We start from the raw sequence: 15,190 nt of genomic DNA, 5'->3' as shown, positions 1-15,190 counted from the left end.
GTGTTTAGATTGTGTCTGCCATGACCCCTCGTCTTTTTTACAGGATCGTTGTCTTCCCTAATGCAATTCCACAAGGGTAACTCTCGTGGGTCTTTTTTTTGTTGTTGTTTTTTTTAATTCCCAGGTATTTGTGACTTTGTGTTATTGGCTGTATTAAAATGAGTTGTTGTTCAGATAAATTATACCCAGCAAAAAACATACTTTCTGGTAAAGTAACCTGATTAGTTTTTTTGCTTATCATTGCTCCAGGTTTCATGTTCAGTGCAGATGACAAGAAGTGATTTCAGATTTTCTTTCAGGTCCCCAATAGTGGCAATGAACAGCATCCCATCAGGCCCCACAATACCAAAGAAAAAATATGACAGGAGAAGGGGTACATGGTGTCGTTAGAGATAACACTTTGAGGATTTTTTTAATCCCTAAATTGAACTTCTTGTACTTTACAGTTCAAGATTGTGTGAACATAGTTACAGCTTTGAATTCTTTCTTTTAAATATTGCATATATGTGGGGGAGTAGTTGTTTTGTTTTTGCTAAGTAGCATTTTTCTAGAGAATTGTATTCGTACCACTTGCGTGCTTTTTTTGAAGGTAAAATTTAATGTTGATACTTCTTTTTTTGGTCTAGTTCTTATATGAGATTAAGTACCAGACATTTGCACATTTACCATCAACTGATAGTCAAAAGGTACAGTCTTGCAAAGACTTCACTAAAACTAAATGAATAGCTCTCAATTTCCTGTGGGTGTTTGGTTGTGTGTGTGTGTATGCACATTCCTTACCAATAAGGAATAGAGCAACTTGCCTCTTCTGAGATAGCCGCATTGCCAGCTTTTACACTGTTGAAGTGATTTTGTTAAACAAGAGGAGGAAAAAAGTTCCTAAATTGTCACAAGGAATTTGTCTACAAAGTGTGCCCACAGGGTTGGGTCTGTTTTTCCTCCTCCATTTTATCAGAAGGAAAAAAAGCTTGTTGCTTTAGTACTTTATTAGCCTTTTGCTTTCAAATGCTGAGCCTTAACAGTATACTGCTTTCATGATTTATTATAACAGTTGCCTGTGAGTATAGTATTTGAACACACCTCTTAGAGATTAAAAAGGTCAAGACCTTTCATTCTGCAGCGATGTTGTACACAGCCTCATTTTATGGATCTCACTGCCCGTTTCTGAAGTAACTTGGGTAACCTGCTCAGGGCAGCGTGGGAAGCCTGTGGGGACTGGGGTGATGGTACCCTCCCACCAGAACCATCTTCTGATGCCCAGAGAATGATCTACTTCTGGTCTGTCTGTCGTAGGCTCAGATGAATTTTTCCTCTAAAATACCAGTGGTGTTACTTTGATCCTGTGCACTACCAGTTCGAAAACTTGAGTGTTATTCTGACAATTGCATGCTTTGTCTTATAAAAGTTTACACTCTCTGGCCCTTGTCCTACTCTGTGCTATTAAAAACAGGCAATTGAGTAGACGTGACTGTGTCCCACTTAAGCTTCCTCTGAATTTCTTGAATAGACAACTTGGAAGAACAAATTATCTCCTGTCCTTTTCCTCTATGCTTTCATCTGCTGACTTGCAGCTTTAAGTATCATCCTCTTTTGTAGCATTAAGAAGGGCCAGGTGAAGATGAAGTCTTCACTGGGAGTGTTCTCTGAAGTTAAACTACTTACACCATCAATCCCACTAACAAAACTCAACTGAAGTAGAGATTTTTGACACAATGCTAGGAGGATATCCAACAAGCTTTTACTGATAGAAAAATTTGGAAAAAAAATGTACTTGGGAGGTACCTGTTCAGTTTGCTGTGTTTTTTCCTTTGATCTTTTGGGTGGACCATGCTGCCTTGAAAATGTCCCATTTCTCCCAAGAGAGGCCATTGGAGAGCCACTGAGGGTTGCCTATGTTCTCTCTCTAGCAACTGATATGTGCTCCACTCCCTTGGAGAGACCAGGTGGTGTACCTCAGTTTTGGTTTGAGGGCTGGAGCCAGATGTGAAGGGTGTGTTCTTGTTTCTCCAGTTACCAGACATAATGCGAGGGAACAAAAGGGATGAGATGCATCCTCTGAATACCCTGGTGAAGAGTGGAGTCTTGAGATGCTTTGTGGCTCTGACTACTTGAGACACAAAAGGAAATGAAAACTATTGTTTAATTTGGATTTCAGCAGGTACTTAAGAGTCATCTGTAGGATAATTTGAAGTTCTGTTATTGTGTTTTAATGAGACCTGTTATTGTTTGAGTAAAAGTAGCAGTGGCCACTGTTCAGCAAAACCATAGCTGGCAGTGGTTAATGACAAAGTGTTCTCTTGCATTATTAAAATAAGAAAAAGGGCTGCATGTCATGTTGATATATTTTAGCACAAGGATCCAAACAAGTAATGCACTTTAAGCACTAGTGAGTCATGTACAGTTAGTGCCTGTGCTGTCTGTCATACAAGACAAGTTCACGTTTGCTTAGACTGACTTTTTTTCATACCTGATTTTGGTTTTCACTACTGATTAAAATTGAAGTTATTTCTTTATGTTTTCAGATGTTGCCATACTATTAAAGCGTTAATCCTTTTCTGGTTGCTTGTCCTCTTTTGTGTATGTTTATATTTACTTCTTATTAAAGAAAGACTATTATACAATTACATGAAAGTGTATCTGAAGAATAGTTGGAGAGACTGACCTTCTGTGGTGTTGTTCTCCTGTTGAAAACAAATTGAGACTTATGTGATGTTTTACTAGCAGTCTCTCACTTATCTGGGGAAATTATGTTTAAAGACCAGACCCTGCGAGTATTATTTTCATTTGGAAGGGGTTAACATCGGCTTTTCACGTTCAGCCAGCGTGACTGGTATCCGGGATGTAGAGACACAGCCATGCAGGTTGCTGTTGGTGAGAATGTTGCTTGTATAAGTAGTTTTCTTAGCAGGTGATGAACTTCTTCCTTAATGATTTAGTTAGTTACTCTCAGGAAACACTTGGGGAAAAAAAAAGATTTATGGGAAGTTCTGCCAGAGACTTATATAGGTGTGGTACGAGAGGAGGGAAGGGATGACTTCTTCTAAGTTAGGTGTGGGGCAGGAAGCGCTGGAGCAAGCATTGGCCAGAAAAGTTGAAATACAGAATGAATCTGGGGAGGTGGAATACGAGTTCTTCTAGTGGTTAGCCCAACAGCAAGCCATTTTAGCCTGAGCGTGCCTATGAGTTTCCACCTGTGTGAGATGAATTATAATATATGCTTCAGAAGTACTGTGAAGGTGCTAAATTAGTGCTTTCAGTGGAAGATCACAGGATGCTTTGAATAAAGCTTTACAAAGTGCATAGCGTTCTTACTATTAATACCAAATAGTTTGTGTGTATCTCTTAAACGACAAGGAAAATGAAATGTGCCAGATTTGTGAAGCTGGAGAAATGTTTGCTCGTTATTTTGAAACAGCTGGAAAGTGCAGATGGAGAAGGGAGGATAGAAATCTAGATATGGAGGAAAAAAATCACGTGGACTGTCATCATAGATGTTGTTTTGAAATCCTTCATCTTTTTGCCTCGTGTCTGTAGATCAGCTTTGTAGGTGGCTGAGCGTTTCTGAGCGGAGTGAAAGGGAAGAGAGTGTTCACCAATGCAGAGTAACACAAGGCAGAGGAAACTGCTGCTCAGACTCTTTATTTGAAGAAAATGTGACAAACCAGGAACTGCTGTAGTCCTTTTCTTAAATAGGAAATACATGCAACCACAAAAGACAAGTGCAGAGCTAAGTAACTGGCTGGGACCTGTATTAGAATTCTGCAGTTACAATAAATGGTCTCTTGGCCTACTTTGCTGTTTGGATCATACTTCAAAAGCTGAAAAAAGGGCCAACATGCAGCCCACCAGCAGAATAACAGTGTCATTTTAAGCTGCATGTCCACAGTGGGGTTGTCTTTTCACGTGATGCCTTCATCTGCTCCGCTCAGTGTCACTGAGATGCAGGTTCTTTTCATAGTGGTTGGGGACCTTTGCTGTCCTGTCCAAGCTGTCCCCAGCTTTGCGGTGTCTCTGGCTGCCTTGCCCAAGCTCTGCTTCTCCTCTGCCAAAGGCTTGATGAGAGCTGACAAAAATCACTTGGTTTGCTGAAAGCCAGCTCGCAGAGAATGGGAAAGATTCACGTCGTCTCAGGTGGCTGGAGCTGCTTGCTGTAGTTTGGTTATTTTAGTTGATACTGCTGAGGTGTGACCTTCCTGTGAGCAGTGAAAGCCCTCCCTCTCCCTTGCTTGGGATACCAGCACACTCAGAAATGAGGCAAGTGATACCCTTTAACTTTGTGATGGAGGTCAAAACGCACAAAAAAACCCCAAACCTCTCTTATTCAGAGAAGCGAGTCCTCAGCTTGGCTATTTAAGAAGAGCTACGTGGTGATAGGGGCGTTCTTCTGATGGGCAAGTTGGCTGTCCTTTTTTAGTTCTGAGCAGTGAAAGATTTATTTTTAAATGAGCTCTGGTAGATACGTTCTTAGCTAATCAGTTAAATATCCCGGGGAAGGCTTTGTGGCTAGTAATTATTTCTACTCATTTATTCTGCTGTTGAACTAGGATTCAACAAGTGGCTGCACTGTTTTTACTTAAGCAATGCTAACCCGAGGAGATGTGTTGAAACTTCTTTGACGTCTCTTAAAAAGTTTAAGCTCTATTAAACTTTAGCCTAGGAAAAGAACTTCTTTACGTCTACATTATGGTGTTTCTGTGCCTTAAATAAATCTGTGTGGGCAAAGCAGCGCTGGATATTTGGGTCTGGTGTGTGGACTCTTGCTTTTCAAGGGAGTCCTCTCGTGCAGGCTGTGACATCAACTGATGTCCAGCTCAGTTATGATGGCGGGTTCAGACTCTTCTGCCTCTGCTCTTCTTCATGCATGCTGCTTTTCCAGCACATCATGGCAATGCTGATGCCATTGATCTGAAAGATAAACTTCTCTTACTCTAGAAAAGCAAAAGTAGTACAACTGAATTGGTACTTTTGTCTATAAATATTACTGCTATTTAATAATGATGGGAATTCTTTTTGAACTGAAAGCACAAGAAGCAACATGTTCTCACAAGTTGTTCTGACCCAACTTCAACTGTAGTTTTTAATAGTCATTAAATGCTTTACTGTATATGAAAAACAAAACAAAACAATTTTTAATTGGAAGAATGAGTATCTGATATGACAGCAGAGAGCAAAAGTTTATTACACATAAACAGCCGAATAAGTTAACTTGTTTAAACTGTATTGTAGACACAGTGCTCCTGCATTTGAAAAAGTTTCATGACTCCATATAACCATATCAACATGTTTCCATAGTTAATTTCCAGCCTACAATTGTATTATATTTTGTCTAATGGAACATCATCATATTAAATAAACTAATAACCATAATGTTAATGTTGCTGATGCTTTATTAGATACTGCATGAAAAAAAAAAAAAGGCAGTCCTGCATTCATTTAACCAAGAAGTATTTTAACTCATGAAGCTTTTCTGTGAGGGGAAAGTGAAGGTTGCATTTAAAAATACTGTATCTACTGTTCAAAATGGACCAGTATACAACAGTATGCTGTACTGTTGCTTGTGAGGACATCAGATATACAGCCAGTGCTCCTCAGCACTTTTCTGCAACGGGGAACACATTTTGTACCGGGACTTCTGTCACATTTGTGTATGTCTGTGTGTATGAAGCAAATAGAGGAATAATGGCAATGAGTATAAATGAGTGATGAGGCAATGTAATTATTCAGAATGGGAACAGAGAAGTAACTAAAAGCCTTTAGTTGATAGAACTGAGATAATTTCATTTCGAGATCGTTTATATTGAACAAAGTTATTTCTTTTTAAATTTGAAAGCGCCACACAAAAAGAGGAGCATGGCAAATAATGACATGTCCTGTGTCACACAGGAGATTGATTTATTTTTGGTTTGGACTTACTTGAGTAGTACGAATGTTAGCACAGACGAGGCCACCTCTGTACACTGTGCAGAGGGAAAGGCTTGCTACATTCTGGATAGCAGTTTACATTGAAAAGCAGTTGGAGAGATGGTAAGAGCTAACAAAACACCTCATCCTTGTAGCACTGCTAAAAGGAGGGATACAGCCTTCTTTGGATGCAAAAAGCAAACCTGTCCTGCAGGAGTATATAGTAGTACTTGTGTATGGTGGCACAGAATAGCTGCTGGAATAGAGAGTCCAGTTCTTGTCTGTGTGCTTTAGGACAAAATACCTAATTAAAAAAAAGAAAAACGGTTTTGGAGTGTTGAGGGATCAATTACAGTTGGAAAACCTGTTTTAATGTTAGAATTTTTTCTTCAGTAAAAAGCCTAGCATGCTGACTTTAAGTTAAATGCTTGAGTTGTCTTTTGCAAATATCTATAGAGGACAGAAAGTACAAAGCTCTGCAGTTCAGTAGGAGGACGTGTAATGAGATTGAATATCTGAAAGTCGAAACCAGATGAATCTGGGCTACTTGTAGCACACAAATGATTAGGTACGTTAAATTACTGACTGCAACAACTCCATCTGGATGTGATGGATTCTCGATCCCTTGTTTGTGAGTTGGAACTACATGCTTTTAGTAAGGGAAATTATCGCCGACATATATACGTTGTGAAGTTCAGCAAGTAATCTACTTGCATGTGGGTGTGTGGCACACCTTGGGTGGAAGGTCAGAGAGGTGACAGCAATGGTCTCTTCTGCTTCCCAGGTCTGTGGGAGGTGGACAGAGACCACCTGATGCTGTGAGATGCTGTGCCACCCAAGTCTGGTGTTTGTGCTTGTATTTATTCCCAACACCAGCTCTACTAGGCTGGTCAGGGTTTCTGTGTTGTTTCTTTTCTTTCTTTGAGAAATCTTCTTTTTTGGTTCATGACTCAAAAGGGAGAAAATACACTAAGTCCTGCCTCCACCTGTCTTTGTGGAGAGGGGAATCTGTAGTTAGAGCAGGGAGGGTTCTGGGGGGCTTTTTTTTTTTTTTTTTGTAATTGTTTTCCTTTGTTTGTGTTTTCAGTAGTTGGGATTTTTTGTTTGGTTTGGGGTTTTGTTTGTGTTTTTTAGGAAGATTAAAGGTGTCAAACAAAGTAAGTTTTCCGTCCGTGCACGTGTCCTGTTGGAGTAAAGAATAGTCCAGGTAGAATACAGAGGAAAATGAACTTATGATCCAGGGTTTTATGCAATTTTTGCTTGATCTTTTGAGAAATAGGTAAATTTGCAGGAGTCATGGAAAATGAAAAGCTAGTGACCCTCCACCATTATGTGGATTTTCCAGATTCATTCCACATAAGTAACAACTAGATATATTTTTTTTTTTTCTGGTGGCTGTTTACCCACAAAATAAAGTTCATCTTGATGCAGTTTCAAGCAGAGGCATGTTTCCATCGCTGTGTCAAACTTGTGGCACACTTTGTGCAATAAGTGCTGTCCTGTGTTTCCACAGCAAGACAGAGGTGACACTGGTTGTGTTTCTTGCCTTCCTCTGGATTTACCTCTTCGGGTCGGCGCAGAGGACACGAGACAGAGCTGTGCAACGCTGCTGCACCTGGGCAGCATGCCCGAGCTGGTGTTTTGATATTAGTTACACGGGTGAAAAGAAAATTCATATGAGGAATTTAATGTCTTCAAAACAAATGAATTGCACCTCTTGTCCCCACAGTGGCAATGCTCGTGTAGAAGTCTCCATCTAGATTGCGTTGGTGGCGAGACCTTCTGTGGAGAACGAAGTGTTGTGTTTCAATGAAAATTCAGTGTACTTGTTGCATTTGCAATGTTATAGCAGAGCTCTGTTTCAATAAGTATGGAAAGCTCTGTGAGGATGGCAGAGTAAATGCCACTGTCTTCACTTCTGACACATGTTGAGCTTGAATTATTTATGGTACTTCATTGCAAATGGAGTGTTCTGTAGTATATTTGTAAATAATGAATTCTTTATGACAGGACATCTGTCTGTGGTTTTCTAAATACACTTCATGATAAGATATCTATCCCTTTTCCCAGGCTGCCCTGTGATGAAGTACTTTTGTATTCCTGCTGTATCTGTTATCCATTTTGACTGGGACTTATAAATGATATATAGATAGATACATATGTAAGAGATTGTGTTATTTGCTGTGAGTTGATGTGATGTTAAGTTCATTTTCTAATGAGAAGTAGATACCTTTATTACATGTAAGCATTTTGATTTTTATGCTGTGTAAAATCAGGTTAGTGGAAGACTTACATGCCGTATAAATTAAGTTTGCTTCTTCTGACTTTTGTGAAGAGTACATATTTTTATAAGACAGTATTTTTTTTTTTTTAATAATAACTAATTTCTGGGTATGACACTCATTTGTGGAGGTAATGAAAATGCCAGGTGCAGTGTGCAATTCAGAATAGCTGTACAAGAGGTGGGGGAATGATGGTCTGCTTGGCCCAGTATGTGTCTTTGGGACTAACCTCTTCCCTTGCTTGTCTGTGCAGTTTGAGTTGGACTCCTTTGAAGGCTTGCTTTGTGTAGGACTCGTATACAGCATGTTCCCTAGCAAGACACAGAATCCCAGAACGGTTTGGGTTGGAAGGGACCTCTGGAGATCATCTCGTCCAACCCACCTGTTAAAGCAGGTTCACCCAGAGCAGATGGCACAGGAATGCATCCAGGTGGGTTTTGAATGTCTCCAGAGAAGGAGACTCCACAGCCTCTCTGGGCAGCCTGTGCCAGTGCTCTGGCACCCTCGAAGATGTTTCTCCTCATATTCAGATGGAACCTCCTGTGCTTCAGTCAGTACCCATTGCTCCTCATCCTATGGTTGGGCACCACTGAAAGGAGTCTGGTGCCATCCTCTTGACACCCTCCCTTGAGATATTTATAAGCATTGATGAGATCCCCTCTCAGCCTTCTCTAGGCTGAACAGACCCAGCTCTCTCAGTCTCTCCTCATAAGAAAGGTGCTCTACGCCTCTCATCATCTTTGTAGCCCAAAGCTTTCCCAGCTCTTCAGAACAGTCAGTGGCAACACTGAATGTAAACTGTGCACCCTTTGCAAAATGTTAATACCTCCCTTTAAGCATCCTGCCTAGTTACTTCTTGCCCTAGGGTTGTGGAAGAAGAGGCTGCTTTACCTGCTCCTGCCTGTGGTCACCTTCGTGAGTGTGGGGAGTGTTTTGGTGGCACAGGAGAAGCTGCCCACCAGTGGGTGGCTGAAGGGTTGACCTTGCCTGTGCTGACCCACTCTTGCACGGCTGTCCAGTGAACCAAGCCACTGGGAAGATCCAAGTCAGAAAGATAATCTTCTGTGAAGAAAAGGCTAGTTTGTCACCCAGCCTGCTCCAGTAACCTGTTTTTCCATGTGGTCCACGGCTGGATCGTGCTCACTCAGTGAGAGGGCAGCTGGCTAGGGTCAGAGCTGGGAGGCAGGGTGGGGGGCAGGCTGGCCTGGTTGCTGGCCAGCATGGTCCAGGCGCATGTTTGGAGCAACTTAGGGAGGAGCACTGTTACCATCTTAGCCACGTTTGCTGAGCCGATGTGATATGTTGGTTACTGTGCCACGTAGATGAGAAACGTGCGAAGAGGGAAAAAATGCTTTAGTTTCAGTATGCTAAAAAAACCCTAAAGAAATGCTGTATTTTCTTTTTGCAAAGAGGATGAGGAGCCTTCAATTAAATTATCTCCTGCAAATACCTTCCCTAAGCAGGGCGTGGTGCCCAGGTAGCAGTGTGCCAGCCTGGTCCCTGTTGTCCTCCTCTCTCCCACCCATCTCTTCTCTTCCCTTTTTCTCTCCCTGTAATTACTCTCGGGAACTTAGTACCAGTTCTCAGTTGTCAGTCACTCTATTTTGCAGCTGATGTACTAGTGAGCCTTTTTAATTCCCTCAAAAAGAGAAAGAAGTTAATGCTGGATGCCCTCTTGCCGCTGCACGGCTGCCACAGTTGCCTAGCAGCCGGTGAGAGGCACTGGGAGGAGCAGCTCATCCCTCTTTGAATCATCTGCTAAGAGAGATGAGAAGACAGTTATTACTGGTTAGATTCATTAACATCTTTTTTTTTCTGTCTCTCCTGCACACACACACACGCACACACACACACACGCACACGCACACAGACAGACAGACACACACTCTCTTACTGCTTCTGCTCACTGGTTTCTCATGAGCTGCTGTGAAATGGAGTCTCAGGCATTCTGGCAGCCCTCACTTCTCACAGGCTCGTGTGAAATAACGCAAGAACCGTTGCGGGCGAGCGTCAGGTCTTAGTCCGCAGTGTCGCTAATGCCGCACAGATGTTTTACCATTTCTTAAAAGAGCGGGGTTGGTCAGACGCTTCAGCTGACAAGGTCGTGGTTTCTCACAGTGGCCTCTTACTTAAGTTTTCCATTTTTAGTTGCATGGTGCTCAGCACTTCTCGCCACTTTTCCTCCTGGGCTCTGACAGAGTAGCTCTGCTCAATCTTCCCACAATAGCTGGAGATTTCTCCAGCTCTCAACCAAAAGTTGTGGCCTCTTCTGTTACCAGAACTGGTAGAAAAGGATGCCTGCCCCTGTCTTGGCCAAGCTGGTGCAGGGTGGTTGAGACCTTGGATGGAGGCTGGGCTGTGACCGGGGGAGGCTGAGTTGTGCTGAGTTACTCTGAGGCTGCCCCAGGGAACAAAAGTACCCCAAAAACACAGTGAGTGGTCAAGAACGATGGTGTCTGTTAAACTGCCACAAGGGTTTTGATGCAGATGAGGGAAGGAGGCACAGGTCTCTTAAAGAGGATGGGTACCAAGATGTCATTTGTAGAACTTTGTTCTAGAGGGCTTTCTGTAAACTTGAGCTGGAGAAGAAAGGATTAAGAATGCCTCTAACCCCTGGTATATCTAATTAACTAGCACACTGCTTATCTCACTGTGTTTCTTAGTGCCAGTGTGATGTTCTGTTTGTGAGCAGGGACTGTCCTCAAAGTGATACAGCTGTGAAGTGTCCAATGCAGGGAGATCTCTCCTTGCTGCTTTTTCCTCTAAAGACTTTTTTTTCTGATGGGCACCTCTGATTTCACCGGAAGTGAATGATGCAAACAGGGAAGCTGCTGGCTGTAACAGTCACACGTCAGCGAGTTTCATGTGTCATTATACTTTTCATTTTAAGGCAGATTCCTAGATAGCCATGAACCTCGAGTCGGAGGAACAAGCGCATGATTTATATGAAGAAATATAGTGGGTAGCACTCGGTTTTTCTTTTTAAAAGGCTAATTGTGTTAATTTGCCTGAGACACAATTATCTCAATGGGATTGATTTGTTTAATTAACTTGGGATGCCTGCAGGTTAAATAGTGAGTATAAATAGAAGGACAGTGGGGAACGCATCACTAATGTTTGTATTGCAGAAGGATTGACTCATATGTAAATGAAGTGCTGCAAGCCTGCCAGGCTAACCTAGTTCTGGGGTGCTTTCTAGATACAAGAAATCTCTTGTGCTGTCATGCATAACACAGGGCTCATATACTCAAGAAGCTGGTGACGAGTGTACACTGTAGTACTAATGGCAAAAATACCTTGCTCCTGTTATAAATACTTGCATGTGAGTACTTTTGTGAACATTGCGAAGGGATGGTGTCTGCAGGATGTGGTTTGTGCCGGACCACTGCTGTGGCACTGCCCTGATGCAACGCAGCAGCTTCTTCAGTGTGTCGGCCTTCTCCTGAGAAATCGGTGCAGTTTCTTGTTCCAAACATTGCAACGACCACTTCTGAACAGAGAGGGCAACTGCCTTGTGTCTGGCATCCTTATGGTGAAGTATTGTAACAAAACTTTATATGTTCCTGTGTTCCTGGTCTCCTCTGCCCTATTGTGTAGACATACTGCTCCACACTTCTGCAGAGTATTAGGTATCTTAATGGACCAGTTCTGCAACCTGTGTCCATGTCCTTTGCTGACTGTTTGCGAGGGCAGTACCTTTGCCCTAAGGTGGACAGTTACATTTAAGTCCCAAAGAGGAAATTCTGAGCCTTAGTGTTTGGTGCTGTGCCATGAAAATATACATCTGGCAAATACAGGGAGGACAGGCAGGTGTTCCTGATTTTCCCCTTATGTAAAGTAACTTACTTGTCACAAGCTACATAAAACCATAGTCTTTTCTCTGAATCTTCCTGAGGTCTCTGTTATAGCTTTGTGGCAAAATATTGTGCAAACTAAGCAGTGAATAAAATTAAAATAATAAAAAAACAGCAGAGCATCACCACGGAACCAAACCAACTAAACAAACACACATTTCCTTTTAGCAGCTTTAAAGGTATTGCTGATTCAAAGCTGCCCTTGTATCTGCATGAGGGAAGTGTACAGGAGCACTGCAGTCTTTCACAGTTCTGGTTTTTATATCCTTGATAACTTATCCATCTTCTTTTAGTGCGGTTGCTTTAAACTTCTCCGTCGATTTCTGTACAGAAATCTCTTTGTCCCAAATTATTCTTGTCCGCATTTTCTGAACCTTTTACCACCTCTGCTGTCTCCAGAAGAGATCAGATGGCAAGAGCTGAACACAGCACTCTGAAGGAGAATGCGCTTCTGATTTATGCTGTGGCACAACAGCGTTGTCGGTCTTTTCCTTTAGATAATAATGTGAGTGCTTTCATCTTTGAAATATTCATTTTTTTTTTCCATTTTAAAGTTGTACCTTTGCATATCTAGCAGCTTTTTCTCAATTATTTGCTGAAGACTTGACTCAAACATTGAGTTATTCCCGAACTGTTAAACCCAACAATGAGTCTTGAGTGTTTCACATTTTTCATTTAAATGCACTTTGCTTTTTATTGATCTGCAGTGGATTTAATTTGCCCCTTGGCCTGGCCTTGCATGGTTCACCTGGAATTCTTTCCAGTCTTCTCTGGTTTTGACCAACTGTTAATAATTTTCTTCTCTGATTTTGACCAACTGTAAATAAGTTTGTTATCTGTGGATTTTAGCCGTTCGTGTTTTTGGGGGGAGGTGAGAGAAGAGGTGGTGTTGCCTTGAAATCTTTCCAGTTTGTTCAAGAATACATGAAACATTGCTATCCCCAGTATAGAGCTGAGGGCATCTCTCCCTTGATTTTTTTTTTTCCTTATCAAAAGCTGTTTCTTTTGTTCTCATATATTTTCTGTGTCTCTGCTGCCTTCTGATCTGCATAAATGCTCCCCCTAATAAACGTAAATTTTCTTGGTAGCATAAAAGGATTTTGTCAAACACTGTTTTGAAATCCAATTCTCAGACTTTTAAAATTCATACTTAAGTTGATGAGCTAAAACTACTCATGAACAGCAAAAGTATGGAAGTGTGTGTCTGTTGGAGAAGCCAACCTTGGAAAACTATATTCTGCCAGAAATATTTGAATTATGTGGACAAAGTCTATAGCTCTTCCACCTTTAGGACGTTGTGGCTCCAGCCTTTGTTTGCACACCACATTGTTATATCCTAATCCTTCATTTAAGATCTGTCCATTTGTAATGCAGAGAACTGTTTTTTCTCTTTCAAAAAATTGCCACTGACAGTAGTTGCCCTGCCTTATTATTTGTCTACCTGAAGGAGAGTTGTGGTTTGGGTTTACTGAGGGGATTTTGGTTCTTGTGGCAGGTCCCTCAGTGTTTCCAGCCCTGCCTTCTGCTGAGAAAAGTCCCTTTCCGAGCCATGTCACTTGAAGCCAGAAGATCTATATATGTTTTAGACCGCTTATGGCAATATTGGAGCCCTAGAAGAAATGTCATACTTCTCCCGTCCTGCTGTCAGCCCGCTGAGTTCTGTCACTCTGTTGTCAAGAGAGAGACTTCAGCCCTTCTGGTGTTTTGCATAGATGCTGTTTTGCCCGAGCTTGGAAGTGTGTGTTTCTTTCCTGCCTGTAAAGTGGGGTTTACCAGGCCTTTGACTAGAATTAAGTTGACTGAGTAATTCCCGTTTCTTTTTTTCAAGTAAATACTACCCAGGCAGGTGGTAGGGAGCCCCTGTAACTCGTATGAGTGACCTCCCAACATCTGTGGTTGTTTGGAGGGATTTGATTCCCCTGCATTGCATCCAGTTCTGTTTGGGTTAGTGTAAGAAGGCTATATCTGGGGATGACTTGAGACCTGTTGAAGGAAACATTACAAGGAAACTCTCTTAAGGTTTTTTTGAAGCTGAGGAGTTGAGTAATAGCAACTGTTCTTCCCAGCACACAATTTCTGACCCAGTTATGTAGATGGCTTCACTGATGTAAACTAATTTTGTTTATGTCTCAAAACCGCTGTGGGAAAAGGTCTTTGTATAAGATCTGTTTTTTGTTTGGTTGGTTGTGGGTTGTGGTTTTGTTTTATTTTTTGGTTGTGTTTTGTTTGTTTTTTTTTTTTAATTTGTTACAGTACTGAAGTATTAAATAACTTAATACTGCAAGAACTTATTCTTTCCAGTCAATAATTTTCCCTGAGAAAAAGTGAATATGCCTCCGGAGAGGCACTTTGAGGATGGTGCTAGGCAGACACACAAGGATGCACACACATGTGTGCACACCCACTCAAACAGCACCGAGCTCAACTTGGAAAGGCTGGGGTGGTGAGGGGGTAAGGATGTGGAGGAAGAACATCATGCCAGTGTGTTTGGAGACTTAACACTGCATTTAACTTCAGAAATCATGAAGTACCGTGCTTCTGTGATGTACTTATTTTGTGTTCAAAAGCATTCTCAGACACATTAAGAAGAAATTTTTTCCAGTGCATATTATTTCTAAATTGCAAATCCCTTGTGCAGGAAAGGCAGAGCATGCTTTTCTACAAAATTATAAGACAGTTTCTTTCAGACTCCACAGCATGGTTAACTAGAGCAGTTCTGGGCATTTTGTTCCTGTATGTTGTCTTGAGTTGGGAAAACATTGCTGCGTTTGGTGCATTTAATGGCCCTGCAGATTTCTTACAGGTAGGTTCATAAATTTGTGCAGTAGATTAGCATAGGAAAGGAAAACTGATTATGAAAGACACACTAGGAGCTTTTGAGGAAGTTAAAGTCATTGTTTCTCTTGGGGTGGACCCTCACAGGAGTGCAAACTGAGTGATGCAGCTGGATGGAGAAGCAGGGTGCATGTACGAGGCAGTACCAGCATCACAAATAGCAGAGCAGCCTGGAGATGGACTAAGGAATACATTGATTCAAATTCTGAGTTTATTTTTAAGAAGTCCTCCAGGGTGATGTTGTGAAACTGTCAAGTACCAGCAGGAATGTGAATGAAAAAAAAAAAAAAAATAGAAAAGACATCAGGTAGAACAAAA

At 41.6% G+C, this 15,190-nt stretch overlaps 1 protein-coding gene across 11 annotated transcripts in view; it reads left to right on the top strand.

Annotated features, from left to right (window-relative positions):
* TRERF1 (transcriptional regulating factor 1) overlaps nt 1-15,190 on the top strand; it is a 104,092-nt gene that overhangs the window by 37,589 nt on the left and 51,313 nt on the right. The gene's annotated exons all lie outside the window — the stretch shown is intronic.

This window comes from Patagioenas fasciata, chromosome 3 (genome assembly GCF_037038585.1).
Source record: "Patagioenas fasciata isolate bPatFas1 chromosome 3, bPatFas1.hap1, whole genome shotgun sequence".
NCBI lineage: Eukaryota > Metazoa > Chordata > Aves > Columbiformes > Columbidae > Patagioenas > Patagioenas fasciata.
Note: the sequence above shows the minus strand (reverse complement) of the source record. Positions and strands in the feature narration are given on the sequence as shown.